Source organism: Pelecanus crispus, chromosome 9, assembly GCF_030463565.1.
Source record: "Pelecanus crispus isolate bPelCri1 chromosome 9, bPelCri1.pri, whole genome shotgun sequence".
NCBI classification, from domain to species: domain Eukaryota; kingdom Metazoa; phylum Chordata; class Aves; order Pelecaniformes; family Pelecanidae; genus Pelecanus; species Pelecanus crispus.
The window spans coordinates 36,687,018-36,701,730 of NC_134651.1; positions in this window are offsets into that span (position 1 = coordinate 36,687,018).

Genomic DNA, 14,713 nt, shown 5'->3' on the forward strand with positions numbered 1-14,713 from the left:
TTTGTTTTGTAGGAGCAGAGAAAAAACACTGAACTTCTCACAGCTGGGTCACTATTGTTGGCCAGGGTTTTTATTAGCTGGAAAAAGAAAGTAGAAGTATAGATCCTTGTCACTAAAGCCTCAGCTGATATAACAACTAGGTTGAAATGAAACCTTAGTGTCACCCATAAAAACAGCAAGCTTCCTGTTAGCCAACCTTTTGGCATGTGGATAGGCCAGGAAATAAAGGAAAAATTTTCTTATACTTAGCATCCATTCAGCCCAAATTTGAGGCCCAACAAAACACTAGAACAGAACTAAAGCTCATATTGTAACCATTCTGCCCCTGTTTTCCTGCTAAATTAAGGATTTCGGTCTTCAGACCTGTCAATCAAGAACCTCTCACAAGCGGAAAATTCACTTTAGAAATGTATAAAGAAAAAGAAATGTTCTGCTGACCCTGGCTGCACACCAGCTCAAGACAATGCATATTGTTATGAGCATGGCAGTATTTCCAGTCGACGCCGAGGTGTATTGTGATGAGACCATTCTGAAGCGATGCCGGCCTATTTGGTCTGAATGTGCAGTGAGCAAATGAGCTGCTGTTTCTGAGGCCAGCGAAAAGAATTTTACAGCTCTAACAGTAAGCAGTGTGACATCAAGGAAAGAGTGACTGTACAGCCGTGACTCCTAGAGTTTATTTCCAGCTCTGCCACCGATTCATCAGCCAACTCTGAGTCACTTAAATATTGAGTTTCTCAAACATGATCTTGTAATTTGGCCCTTCCTTGATTTTTATTGTTGTTGAGTCAAGACAAGTACCCGGTGAGACACTCCAACAGCTCTCAACATATATGCTGCTCTGCTGACATGGTGCTTGATGGGAAGTTCTTTCCAGGAGAGCAGCTAGACCAAACGGGTTGCTTTTGTGAAATTTTGCCTCCCAATATATCCTCCTTATGCTTGTGTGGCTCCAAGAGCCCTGCTCCCTGCTCAGAAACTCCAGGCGTTACCAACAGTAACATTTCTAAAAAGCTCGGTATGCTTTGAATGTCCATCTTCAAACTTCTTGAACTGCTTGGTGTTAGGATTGAGTGATCAAGAAAGTCAAAGGAGCAAGTGAAGCTTATGTACATAGTCCTAAGCTCATTTTAAACTAGGTAGCTCAGGTGTCTGCAACAGTCTAGCAGCACAGGTTGGGTCTCAGTTCAAGGTATAAAAGCCACCTATGATACAGTCAGTACCAAGCAGACTAGCTACCAGCAAGCCAAGAGGTGGTGCAGTCACGCTAGGGCTGTTGTCAAGCACTTCAGAGCCTGGGAGCCAACAGGGCTCCTCAGTCCTTTAGGTTCTTTTGAAATATCTACCTAGGAATACATAATAACCTGCTTTTGTTCAGATCTGGTTTTGACTTAAATAGTGCTGACGGAAGATGCTCTCCACTACCAATTTTAATCTGTTCAAGGTCATCGGAAGGCTTCAGAGAAGCATCATTCCTTTATCGAGAGACTTTTCCAAGACAACATTAGCCAGTCTATTCTATCTCAAGCCCCTAGCTTTTAGATATAATTGCTTTATTAAATGTCACAAATGCTCATTTGACTTAGATGGTCTCTCTCTCTCTCTCTCAAAAAGAGAGAATGTTAATTTAGACACAGAAAATGGCCCATTTGCTGTTGAATTCAAAGCAAATACCCTGTCTCTGACTCTAAACACAGCCTCTTCTGTTGGAGTGTTTGCAGTAAGGGACATTTAAATGGCCTGAAACAAAGTCATTTTCTTTGTCATTATTACACTGGAGTTTTCTATCTCTCTGATTAGATTAGAATTGAATCTGGTTGAAAGAAATTGAATTTGTACATTTCCCTAATCATACAATCTTCAAACACTGAACTTTCTAGTACCAATTAGTCTGTCCTGATCAGAATGAACCTTCAGAGATGTCCCTATTGATGGCAACAAGGAATGAAAAGCTGTTGATGAAAGTGATGATTGATTGATAAACTGCCACCTGCATAAACACTCTCATGCTCTTTTCAGGTGATTGCGTTCATGGCATCTTCAGAGCTTCTCTGAAGCAGGTGACTACTGAAAATCATGCTCTTCTCTGTATTTGTAGAAAATTCACATCCTTCATTCTTGTGGTCATGATCAGGGTGCCCTTGCTGTGTCATGATATCCCTGACTTGCACTTGGTTGAATTCTGATATTTTCACCTGGCTGGGCTGGGTGGTAGGAAGCTGGTTTAGTATGCTGGGCTTTGTAAATCCCTTCTGCAAGCAGCTGACTGTGCTCATGCCTTGTGTGCCTCTAGAAATTTCATCCAGCATTCTCTTGGACACTCATATTTAAGCACTGCAATACACATTTGTTGTAACACTTTATTTTCTGGATGTAGTACTGTTTCCATCTATCCTGTTTCCAGACTGAAAAAAACTAGTATTTTGTACCCCTTACGTATGCCAATTGCCTGTCTTTTTGCAACAGGAACCATCTCTAACTTCAGACTTAAAACAACACAGCTAAAGATGACAAAGGGCAACTCAGTGACTTATCCTCCAGCAAGAAGCAGTGGTTATGTATGCACATGTGAGCATGTCAGCAGCACACACGATAAAAAATTATCTTGAAAGATCAGTGCCTCTTCTCAGTCTGCCAGCTGTGACCCCACTATGGTGGGCATCACCAAGAGCAGGAGAAGGGACCAGGGAGGGCTGATGAAAGGAGCAGGGGGGAAAAGCACAGGATTGTTAGAGATTAGGGAGTTATCGATGGGAAGTTAATGGCAAGCATTCAAGGCAAAGGAGATGGTTTCTGACAGCCAACCAGAGTTAAATGATTGCTGAAGTGACATTAAATTAAGCTGGTTTTGACACAGATGTATTTACCTCTATGTAAACAGAGAATCACCTCACTGGGGCTGGGGTTTTTCTTCAAGTGAAGAGTGGAGACATTAAGACAGCTTTAGTGACTGCTCAAATGGAATGTGTTTTTATATTGAGAAGGGTTGTTTCATGGAAACATCTATCAAAAGGAGAAAAAAAAAATTTCGGCAAGCAGAAGCACTGTTAGATCAGAACCCGAGAGATAAAGTGCAGGATCATTGTTAGTGGAAGAGTGAAAATAAAATAGGAGAACTCCAACTTTGAAATGTTTGGCTTCATTACTCTTCATTTCTCAATCAATCAGACGTGCCTCAGCTTATCTTCGCACAGCTTTTTTCCCCCCTGTTTTGAGCATTATTCCACAGCTCAGCACTAGCTCACATTTGCGCTGCCTTCTAAACTGACATTCTGTGGGAAGGGCTGTCCTTTCCCCAGAGATGACATGTAGCCCTGTCTGGCCCAGCTCTTTGGCATTGTATAGTACAGCAGTAGTATTTTTTTAAAAAAATAATAAACTGTCCCACATAAAAAGAGCAGCTAGTCTCCATCTATAATCAACAGAGAGAGGGAAAGGTATTTCAAGGGGGTGACTCACCATGAGATATGTCTAAGATAAGAGTACTCAACGGATTTGTCCTCATCTCCACGGACTACAGAGGAGTGTAGATGAGTGGCATAGTGGTAGATGGCAATAATCAGATAAAATGAATCCATTCAAAGTGGCTAATCCTTTCCAGGTGGCTTGGGTATGAACAGAAGTCCACAAAATTGGAGTTTGAGCAAGAAATCAGTGAGACTGCTAAACACCCTTTAGCTTTACAGATCATGGAGGAACAGGGGCACTCCTAGCAAAGCAATGTGACGTAGTCTTTGCCAAGGCCTCAGAGGGCAGGATGTATCTCTGACCCTCCGGGAAGCCCAAGCACAGGTTGGGACAGCTCAGGTCTCACAGGATACTGCTAAAGCAGGCAGCACCAGAGCATCTAGCGGCAAAGCTCCTGGTTTCCATTTGTATATCCAGGCTCACCACCGTCCCATGGACTCTACGCAGAGGATTGAAGTCTGCAGCCTATATGCTCTGCGTGATGCAGCAACTCATTTTTTTGCAGGCACCAAGAGGGAATTCTGCTCAGCTTTCTGTGTCGTGGCTTCTAGTGCTCCTTCTCCACCTGGTCCCTCTTGGAGTTACTGCAACAGTGCCCTTCAGAGGGAAGCCAAGGACGGCTTGTCCCACATTGTACCTCAGTGACATGTATCAAATGATCTTCATGAACAGCGGCTCCCCCTCATGAGAGAATTAGAGTAACAATCATTTAGAGCATCAAATACAGAGGCTCCAGCTCAGAAGCTAATGAATGGTTGCTCAAGGAAGCTATTTTTTGCCAGCTGTTGGCAGTAGTTATTTTGCCTTTAATTGTGCGCTCACATGCCTGGGTCTGATAACAGTGGCTTCTGTGGAAAAATGCAGTTTCATGAATAATAAATGGCCCCTTAAAAAAACCCACTCTGTTTCAGATACCAGGAACCCCCTGATCCACTGTTGTCAGCTTTGCAAAGCCTGATATTCGCCAACACATTCAGCATTCTCCTGAATAATGATAATTCATCTGTGTTCACTTCACTAAACTATCATATTTTATGGAATAAGTTAATTAAATGGTGATTTGCACTTCCGCTGAACATTAAACATTTAATACAGATGCTCCAGTCATTGCCTGAGCTCTAAAGTGGGAAATGGCTTCAAAACTTCATATTTCCTTAAGAGGTTTAATGATGCTAGATCAGGCTATTTGCATACCTACATATACGGGCATATTTTATACCAGCATTTATTGCAAACAAACCCAGCTTTCTTCTTACCATGGTCTCAAGAATGAGGCAGGACATACAGATTGCAACTGAAGGGTTCTCTCTGGATGACTTGCCCCTGCCACCATTAAATTAATGGGCTCATTAATGAAAGATTTTCTAGGAAGGCATTAGAAAGGAACAGTTATCTACAGCAGGTCGCCTCTCCTATAATTTAGAAGAAATTAATTGGTAATAAATTAAGAATTCTAAAAATTAATTCTTGTACAGCAGGAGTGAGGCTTATACACATTGCCTTCAGCTGAAGTGTCACAGTAAATCCTTTGCAAAGTAAATAATTGTTGGGATGGGGGAGGAAGAAGAAATTAATATTAATGTGCGTTGGAGGGGATGACACAGAGGTGAAATGTAAGGCAGCCTTTGGATGGTGTGCAAGTTCTTGCTTTCTGAAATATGAATCTTTGTAGGAGGTAGTAACATAAAACACGAGATACTGCTGGGTGTCTTCCATCCTTCATGCTCTGGGTGGCCCTGATAAATTACACCATTCTTGTCCAAATGGTCCTGTCTGCATAGCAGGTCACATTGACAGTCAGGCATTCACTTACTAAGCAAATGGATGGCTGTCAAACCTTATCTGGGTTTGTTTTTGCAGGACTGCAATGACCACTTTTGTGCAGAAGCGGTGTAGAAGTGGGCCCTCACTTTTACAGAACTTAGCACTTTTTTCCCTATTATCCCTCAAAAAAAAAAAAAAAATTGGAATTGCTTCAGTTTTGCAATGCAATGCATAAAATTGGAATAATTTCTTTTTTTTTTTTTTTTTAAGTTACATGCTTTCAAGTGAGGGAGAGAGGGGGAGAGAGAGGAGATGTTTCAACACATCTTCAAAAGCGAAGAATTCTCTCCACCCCCAGTAACCATTTAAAAAAGAAAAAGGCAAACTTTTTCTTTAAGTTGTTCCATTAATAACACTGCACCTTCTAAGTGCCAAATTGCTTGGGTCTTTCCCTCCTACCAAATTTGCACAACCTCAGTTTGAAATATAAGAAGCTCTGTTTTGTCATTCTACCCCAGGATTGTCAGATCTAAATTTCTTTTAGCTATTACACAATAATCTCTTTCTCAAAAAAAAGGGCTTAAAGCAGTTATTGTTGCATATAACAAATGCACTTAGAGTACCAGTTATGCTTTAATGTACATTAATTTTAGATTTGCTGGCCCTTTTCCAACTAAGCCTGTGCCTAGAATTTTTTTTAGGCTACGAAAAATTATTCACAGATATGCCATGCATTAAGTTAGTAAATGAATATAGGTTTGAATTCAATTTGTTTTAGAAAACTACTGTTATAAAGAGTCTAGTGTAGCATGAATTATTATCCAGATTTATGTTTAGCATCTGACAAAATGTTAAGCTAGTTTTTCAAGTATCCACTAATTCTAAATAAAGGAGGAACCGAGCCATTCCTGCACGGTAGTTCCCAATGCCAGCTTCACGCTCCATCACATTTTTAACTTGATGCTGTTCCTGCCATTGACATCTTCCATTTCCAGGTGCTTCAGCACAGGCAGGATTTATTCAGAACCTGATCCATGCTGGCTAGCCTGTTTGGACAGAAGTGTGTGACTTTTCAGCATCAAATCAACTCAAAAGTGTATCCTCCTCTGCTCCTCCCATGTCCTACACATGCTTCAGGGCAAAGGGCCTTATCCTGGGTGACTCTGGGCACCTCAGTATGTCTTGGGATAAAAAGCTCTGCAGCATTTTTGGCTGGGGGAGTAGAGCAGCTCCTGCCGTGCAATAGCCCACAGTGATCATATCAGCCTGAACTGGGAGCCATTTCCCCCAAAAGACACAGAGAGAAGCAAAGGAACAGATGGGTACTCCTAGGCGTGGAGGGAGGGAAGGAGAGGGGGATACAACCACTACCTCCCCTTCAGGGATGTTACCCAGTGTAAGAAGAGTTGTGCCTTACCAGACCCTTCCCCTCAGCAGGCAACAAAAGGAAAATGCGGGAGGACAGTCCCTTCTCAGCAAGGGAGGATGCTTCTGCCTCCCAGCCTCAGTCTGGTAGAGCCTAAATCCAGGGGGTCTTTGGTGAGCTTTGCTTTGAATGTAGATTTTTTTACCCCAACACGTGGTGTGTCTGCACTGTCTATTTCTGCACTATCGACGAATGTGAAAGCTTGCCAAAATTGGGATGGGATGTGTCAGATGCAGGGCTAGGGGCTGGGGACAGAGTTGCTGTCCGTCACAGGCTTTGGGAGGAGTGACAAGACTCTAACACTTCATTGCCACATGAAGAGCAGGCAGCTGACAGAAGGTGTCCAAAGGACTATGGCTAAGGTCTACATCCTCTTCAGAGGTCAAGTTATATGAGCAAAGCTGGCTTACTCCCTTACCAGTCATGGCAGCTCAGGCGGTAGAAGGCAGTCCTCATGGTTAGCAGCTTTACTCCCTGCTTAAGACCTATAAGGAGGAAAACGGTGGATTTACAACAGAGTTGTACTCAGGCCCTATGCACAGGACCATATCTTCATCGCCAGAAGGGAGCCAGGCAGCAGCATAACACAACCCACGCACCATTCACACCATTAAACTGCTCTTACAGTGGGCCTGAACATCTGATTAAACATTCACCAGGCTGAGCTCCAGCCTCACCCTGGAAAGAAGCCACCAGTACATCACACCAGCATTGCAAGATTTACAAGGAGCAGATGAAGTCGAGTCCTACAATAGTTCATTATAATTAACAAAGCTGGAATTGCACTGGGCTTTGAGCTGTATATCAATGCTAAATATCTCATTACCAGCATAAAATATTTATGTCTCATGGTCTTTATCACAAATGCAGGCTCGCAGTTAGTGCGTCCTGGTCCAGAAGATGAATTCCAAGGAGAAAATGAATTGCTTGGATTAAAAGGCTGGCAGCCCCGCAGGATAAAATTCCTTACTGCACATGACCCCAGTGATGGAGGGAGAAAAGACAGCAATGAATGCACAGCCTGGGGCTGCAGAATTATGGTCCATGTAGGCTAACACTCTCCACTTTTCCCCCTCGCTGTCTCCTTAGGGCCAGATCAATCCCTGGGCTGTCACAGCTGATTGCAATTTGTGCTTTTACTTCATCAAGGGCTGACAGGCGCTTCTGGATCCAGCTTGAGCAGCAGTGTCAATTGCTGGTGCACACGTGTCCATGAGCCTGAAGACTTTCTCTGTAGCGCAGTCTGCTCTCCCTCCAACCTGAGCGTCTTGGGGGATTTCCAAGCATTGAGGGGGGAAATAGGACTGATTTGCTTTTTTCCCTGATCAGATTGCACCCCAGAGGGGTGGGAGGCTGCTGCATCCAGGAGCTTTGGTGAGCTCCCTTTGGGTCTCCCTTTCTCTCTCCACTGGGAAGGATGCGCGTCTGCGAGCACAGCCTTCCTCCGGTCACATCAGCACCCCGTGCGCTCACCCCCAGCTAGGACAAGGCTTCAGAGCCGCTGCGGCCACATGTAAAGGAGAAGTAAAAGTTAATCTTTGTTACTCTTTTTAATCTTTCCTCTGGAGAATAACAGTCAAGTGGGCAAAGGCTGTAATTCGTTTTTGTTGGCTCAGCAGTGCTTCAGTGAGGACTTGAATAATTTGGAGGTGTGAACACTGTGCCGGGACTTGGAAGAGCTGCCTCACTCCCTGCCACAGGCTGTCTGCATCCAGGCAAGTCTTGTCAGCTTGACTCCCTCCCCCATCCGCAGACGGAGGCAAATGAACATACTCGTTTCTTGCCTTCGCCTGGCCTGTTGGCGTGGGGCTGAGCAGGTGCTGCCTTGTACTCTGCGTGTGTTCAGCGACAGGAGCTGGTGAGCCCCGATCTCCACTGGGACCTCTGGGCTCCACTCTAGTGTGAATAAACAATTTTCCCCTCTACTGCCTGTTACTCCAAATTTGTGAATAATTCCTAGACTCACTACAAAGCTCAGGCATGAAGGCTGAGCCACCCCGGAGACCTAGCAGAAGTGCAGCATGATGGCATGGGTCTTAATACAGGGAATGAGCAGAGGGGCCCCTGTACGTCCAGTTGTCCATCCTCCAACAGGCAGAGATGTGCTGGGCTGGCGTCGCACTGGCCCCAGTCCCCTCCAGCCTGTAGGTCCCCCTGCACCTTGCACAGTTAATGGCTAACACATGGCCTTGCAGGGAACTAATGTGCTGGCTGGGAGAGGGTGCACACGAGGAATCAGCCAGGGAGGGAGGAAACAGGATTGCCAGCATTTTCTAGCCACATTAACTCCTACTAGTGGGAGTAGCGGTGCAATGGATCCCAACCCGGCTGCCAGAGGGCAAGGTGGATGGATTGCTTTGCCCGCGCCAGCTTTCACAAGTGAGATGCTAAACTGTTCACCTCAGCAGCATTTAGTTCCCAAAAGCTGGTATAGCTGTTGCCAACATACTCCAAAAAACAAGGCAGTTTTTTAAATTCCCATTAGCGGTGAACAGTTTCTGACAGAGGGAAGTTGGGAGCATGGAGGCACATTTTATATACTTAGGACAGTTATTTCGGAGATTAGCACCTCCTAGTAAATAGGTATTAACTAAAATCTGTCTGAATTATGCTTCTAATTACTATTTCATTTGCAGTGGTGTTGTATTTACTACAATAAGCTTCTTGTGTATTTGTTGTATTATGTATTGGAGTGAGACTCTGGATGCCGAATGTATGTGCCAACTGTGAGGGCTAATAAGCATTGCAGTCGGTATAACTGCAAAACCCTTGATAGGAGTCAAGTCATTTTATTCAAACCTTGGAACCGTGCTCTTGCACTAAATGCAAGAAATATTCCAGGTGCCCACCTTCATTCCCATCTTTACATGGTATTGCTCAGTCATCTTTGTTTATTATTTCTCTCTAATTTTTTAGCATATTGCCCAAAATGCCAATCCTAACTTTTTTTCCCAATAATCTCCCTCTCTGTTGGAGGTACAGTTAGTGGTTAGATCACCCTGTGCTTTTGCTGGAAGTCCTGGAGGTACCATTTTGCTGTTATTTTTTGAGGTGGACGCTCCCCTCCATTTTCGGCAGGTTCAGGTAGGCCGCATCAATCGACGTTTCTGGGCTTGGTTCCTGTTTTTTACAGTGATGGCAACCTCCAAAGTGACCTAAGAAACAGCTGTGGATGGAGATCTAGCTCTAAGGAGCCCATTCCAGATTTCATACTATAATATATGGAGTCTTTACGCAAAGTCTTTACGCAAACTCCACAGAGCCAGGACAGCTATAAATTGTAGTTAGATGATTGTGCATTTAATGTTTCTCATAAAGGTATAAAGTTTGTCTCCAGAAAGCTATAATGAAGGAAAGCAGATTGAAGCCAGGAAGTGTCTCGTTAGCATGTGATGGAAATGTTAATCAGGAGTCTTTAAGGAGGATGTAATTAATTCCCCACACACCGCTGTGTGAGGTTCTTGGGGCCAATCAGGAAGCAAAGGGCAAATCAGTTGGAGGGGGAGGTGGGGAAAGGTTATTCTGCTGTGGGAGAGGGGCTGCTCGGGGTTGCTCTCTCCCATTTTATGGGTATTGTGGTTGGCCTGGAGTAAGGACTGACCTGAAACCTGGCCTCAGTTCATGGAAACAGGTAAGTCATGTCATTGCTTTCTGCTTCCTCATCAGAGAGTTGATGGTATTCGTATGCATCCAGCAAAACTGTGCAACAGATACTGATAAAACAAGTAAACCATTTGAAAGCTCTTACTAAACCAGGTTCTGCTGAATACCTGGTCCTCCCTCTTCTCTTTTCTTCTGAGTCCCTCTCCCTGCTGCTCTTGCACCTGTATTTTGTTTTGCTTGTGTGTTCTGCCCTATATTGACTAGAGTCTCTCTGGGTCAGACAGAGCCTCTGATCTCGTTTGTGAAATGCAAACTAAACTCGTGGTGCTACAGAAACATCTTATAATAGTAATAATTGTCTGTGGCATTGACTGCTATTCTTACGGTGCATTCTCTAATGATCATAACAAATGCCAAGTTCCCTGTGCTACGGGCAGCGTGGTGCCTCTGATGCGTAGCGGTGGCTAAGAGCTGTGCGTGCGTGTGTACCTCTGCAGCGATACCCACAACTGCCTCCTGAAAGCAGCTCTGCTACATGCACAGAAAGTGGAATGAGGATTTCATTCCTCCTTGGGAGCAGGCAGAGTAGTGCTGTCTGGTTTCAGTGCGATCCTGGAGGAAAGCTGCAAATGCAGGCAGATGCTCCAGAGATCCCAGCTAGAGCTTGTCTTTGTCTGGGCAGCCTCTTGCAGAGCCTGAGTGAGAGGTTGCTGTGTTTTTCACCAAATGAGCTTCATTTGTTTCTACTTCTACTCCAATCAAAGCCGAGCTTCAACTTCTATGCTGAAAATATAGTTGCTGTGTTTTAAACATCCCTCTGTATGGAACCTCTTGCATTTTTCTAGGGCAAAGGGCTTTCCATCTGAATGGAAATAAGTTTGAGCTTATTCCCTTGGATTTAAGCACTTCTGTTAGTTATCGCTTCTGGTTTAGATCCAAATTTCATCCTTGTTATTGCACTTTTCGCACTCTGCCTGAGGCCTCAGCATTATGACAGAACAAAAATTCCCAGTCCCTGGGGATCTCTACTGACTATGACTCTTCCAACATCTGGGATCTTCCACGCCAACAGATTTGCAAGTACAGAGAGACTTTATTTTACTGGCTAATATTGCATAAAATAATACAACATGCAAACCAGTGAGACTGTAAACCAAACCCATTAAACCTGATTATTGTCAATTTGTGCCTAGTACCTGCGGCTTGTAGTAAGTTCTCGCCTGGGGTTAACTAGCAATTGTTGTTGTTTATGTGTTTATTAGCTTATACCCAGCACATGCTTAATGGCTCTCTTGCTCAATTTTTTTTAGCTGTGGTTTTAATCTCTGTTTTTGTAAGATATTGTGGCCACAGCAGTTGCAAACTGTCTCTTCCCTGCAAGGTCTAATGACCTTTTTGTAAAAGGTCCCTTTTGTGACAGGCTTTGAACTTTTGTCCTCCGCTCTAGCACTGCTTTTGGCTGATGAACTGCAAGGAAGAATACAATAGTGAGGAAAATGGCTATGACAAGAAGACCTGGCTCAGGGCTGGTCAAGGTGGGATCAAGGCCAGACCCATTAGAGAGGGCTGCTAGATCCAAGCATCATCTGGGCAACAGGAGAAAATATTCCAGCTACTCCAGAGCTAGCTGAGAGTTACTGCTCTCCCCATGGGAGAAAAGAATTTTGGGTTTGTTTTTAAACTGGATCTTGAACCTGAAATTATTTGTATCATGACTCTGGACGTAGGACCCCATATAGGAAGATATGCCCTTCAAGGGTGATTTGGGAGGACTTCAGATACCATTTCCTCGAGGATTGCCTGAAACCCCTGTTCAGCTGCGACCTAAGCCTAGAGGTGCCTGAACCCCTTGGTTTGGGGCCGTGGTGTTTCCAGAGATCTCTTTTGATAGAGAAATACTTCTGTACTTACTCTGTCTCTACACTCAATTGTATCCAGAAACTAAGCCTTTATTTAAGTCTCTGAGGAGGCTGGCATGTTTATCGCATGCTTAACGAGACTGGGAAAAATTGGTATTCCCACAAAATGCTGTCCCTGTAGTCAGAGGAAAAAGTTCATGGTGTGGTTCTCCTGGGAGAATCGGTGTCCTAGCGCAAGGAAAGAGTCAGGATTCATTGCTCAAAGAGAGCGAAGGACCTGGTGGCACACAAACCAGACCTAAGCACTTGGGCCTAAGGGTTTGCCAGTAGCTGTCTGATTTCTGACAAGTCTGATATTGGGAATATCCTAATTTCAGTACATGGGCTGTCTCTCAACTCTGCTCTTAAGTCAGTGATCAGTGGTCCGCCCCTGGCCTGCCCAGCCAAACCTGGGAGGTCTCAAACCTCTCCTGTAGCAAGCCTTTCACGGCAATTGCAATAGCTGCTCTCTTAACTAGAAAATGAGTATTTCTGCTCACGTTTTAAACTGAGTCAGTAAGAAATGCAAACTATTACTTCTGTGCCTGCATTCCTCTTACGGGGCTGGAGGAGTGTTGCCTTTGCTTAGCTGGTGAATAGATATATTCCATAACTCTTCAGGGAATTAATATTCATGTTATTAACTTTAACATATTGGTCTCAGTTCCATATCTTTTTGGTTTAACAAGCAATTGCAGACTCAAAATGATGAGCTTGGTTGAAAATGCTGCACCTCTCTTTGGGGTCTGGGGATGAAGTTTTACCAATTAAAGTGGAAGCATGTTTGAACTGCATAGTGGAAAATCAACATCCAGATCAGTAGCATGTAAGATCAAAATTACTATGGTAGGAGAACCTCACCAGAGACCAGTGTAACCCCCACCTCAACGAGGCTGTCTGGGGGAGCTGGTTTTGCTCCCTTTGCGTAACACTTGTCCTTGGGGAAGCTTATGGCTCTGTCGGGGCCAGAGCATCATCCCTGGACAGTGCTGCAGCCAGTGTAACTCTGGAGGAGAAACCCTTCTGTGGGGTCGGTGCCATGGGACCACAGTGGATCTCTGCCGAGGGTCAGGTGCAGCATCTCTTGCCAATATCTGCAGCCAATTTGATTTTGGGGGTTTGGTTGATATCTTTTTCCAAGCAAGAATGTCTTGCGGGAAAGGTCACGCAGATGCGAGTCCCATGGCTCTGGGAAGCCCAAAGGTCCAGCTCCTCACTTTGTTATGGGGTAGCTGAAGGTTTCTGCCAAAGGCATTCCCAAAAAACCCACTTCTAGGCTTGCTTTCTAGTCTTCCAATTTAATAGGTATCTTTATGCCTCCTATCCACTCCCAAAATACAATGTGTGACATGCTGGGAACAGTCTTTAAACCAAAGAAGTGGTGATTAGAAAAATCTCTCCCACACTTACGTTGGAAGATACCAAGGTTCAGGTGCTCCTTTACTGCCAGCTCAACTCCTCCTCCCTCCTCAGGAATGATTGCTTCTTTGGAAGGCTGTCCTGCCCAGCAGGATAGAAAAATATACCTCTATTGCCTGCCTTCTCTGAGGTTATTTTCTAATGTGTTTACATTTTTCAGCCCTCTGTCCCTGTATGGAGTTCTTTTCATGAATGCAGTACAAAGTTAAGCTCATCAGGGAAAGCTGCAGTAACATCAGGTTATTTATTAGAACGGGCAGCAATAATCAATAATAGATGATTTGGAAAAAGTTTAAAGCTTTTTAATGAGCAGCTTACCAGGAACCTGCTTCTGGAACATATTTGTTCGGATTTTCTACTTTAATCCCAAGCAGTGGCTGATTTTTTTTCTAATCTCTGGAAAGTACTTGGAGTGCATTTGAATATGATATGAACACCTAAGAGATTATTTTTTATTTCAATTTAAAAAAAAAAAATCAAACCTTTGAGTGAAGCACCCTGTTAGCCTTCATAGTAAAGGTGGGTTTGCTTTGCCCTGCGTTATTGTGTGGTACTGAATTTCACAGCTAAAGTCCACATTACATTTTAAAACGTCTTCCCATCTGTGAGTATGGAGTTGTTATTCCTTCAGTGCCCGGGTGTCAGTGCTGCTGTGAGCTCGTCTGTCTTGCTGTTGCTAACCTTGAATGACGTTCACTTCTGAAGCTGATATACTCAGTCCCTTCCATCTCACCACCCATATGTATGCAATTGCATAAATAAAGAAATAATAAGCCTCCATACCATTAAATTCAGGGAACAGATGCATTTCAAATGCAGAAAACGGAAGCAACTGAGTGTCTTGCTAATTTTTACACTAATTTACACCAGAGGGAATAAGAAGTCTCTTAAATCAGATGCTAATTTTGTTTACTTAACTTCCTAGTCAGCACAATGACCTTTCATCCACGAGTAGGAACAAATTAGCGCAGTTCTTTGTGGGAGACAGGAGAACTTGCCTCAACCTGATACTGAAAAATACCCAATTAAGTGTACTTCTAAACAACTCTGCCTTCCCTCCTAGAAGGAAGTTTCAGATAAAAGAACAAAATGATACGCCTTTTATTTGCCACTTTACAAAATCTCTTCATGTAAT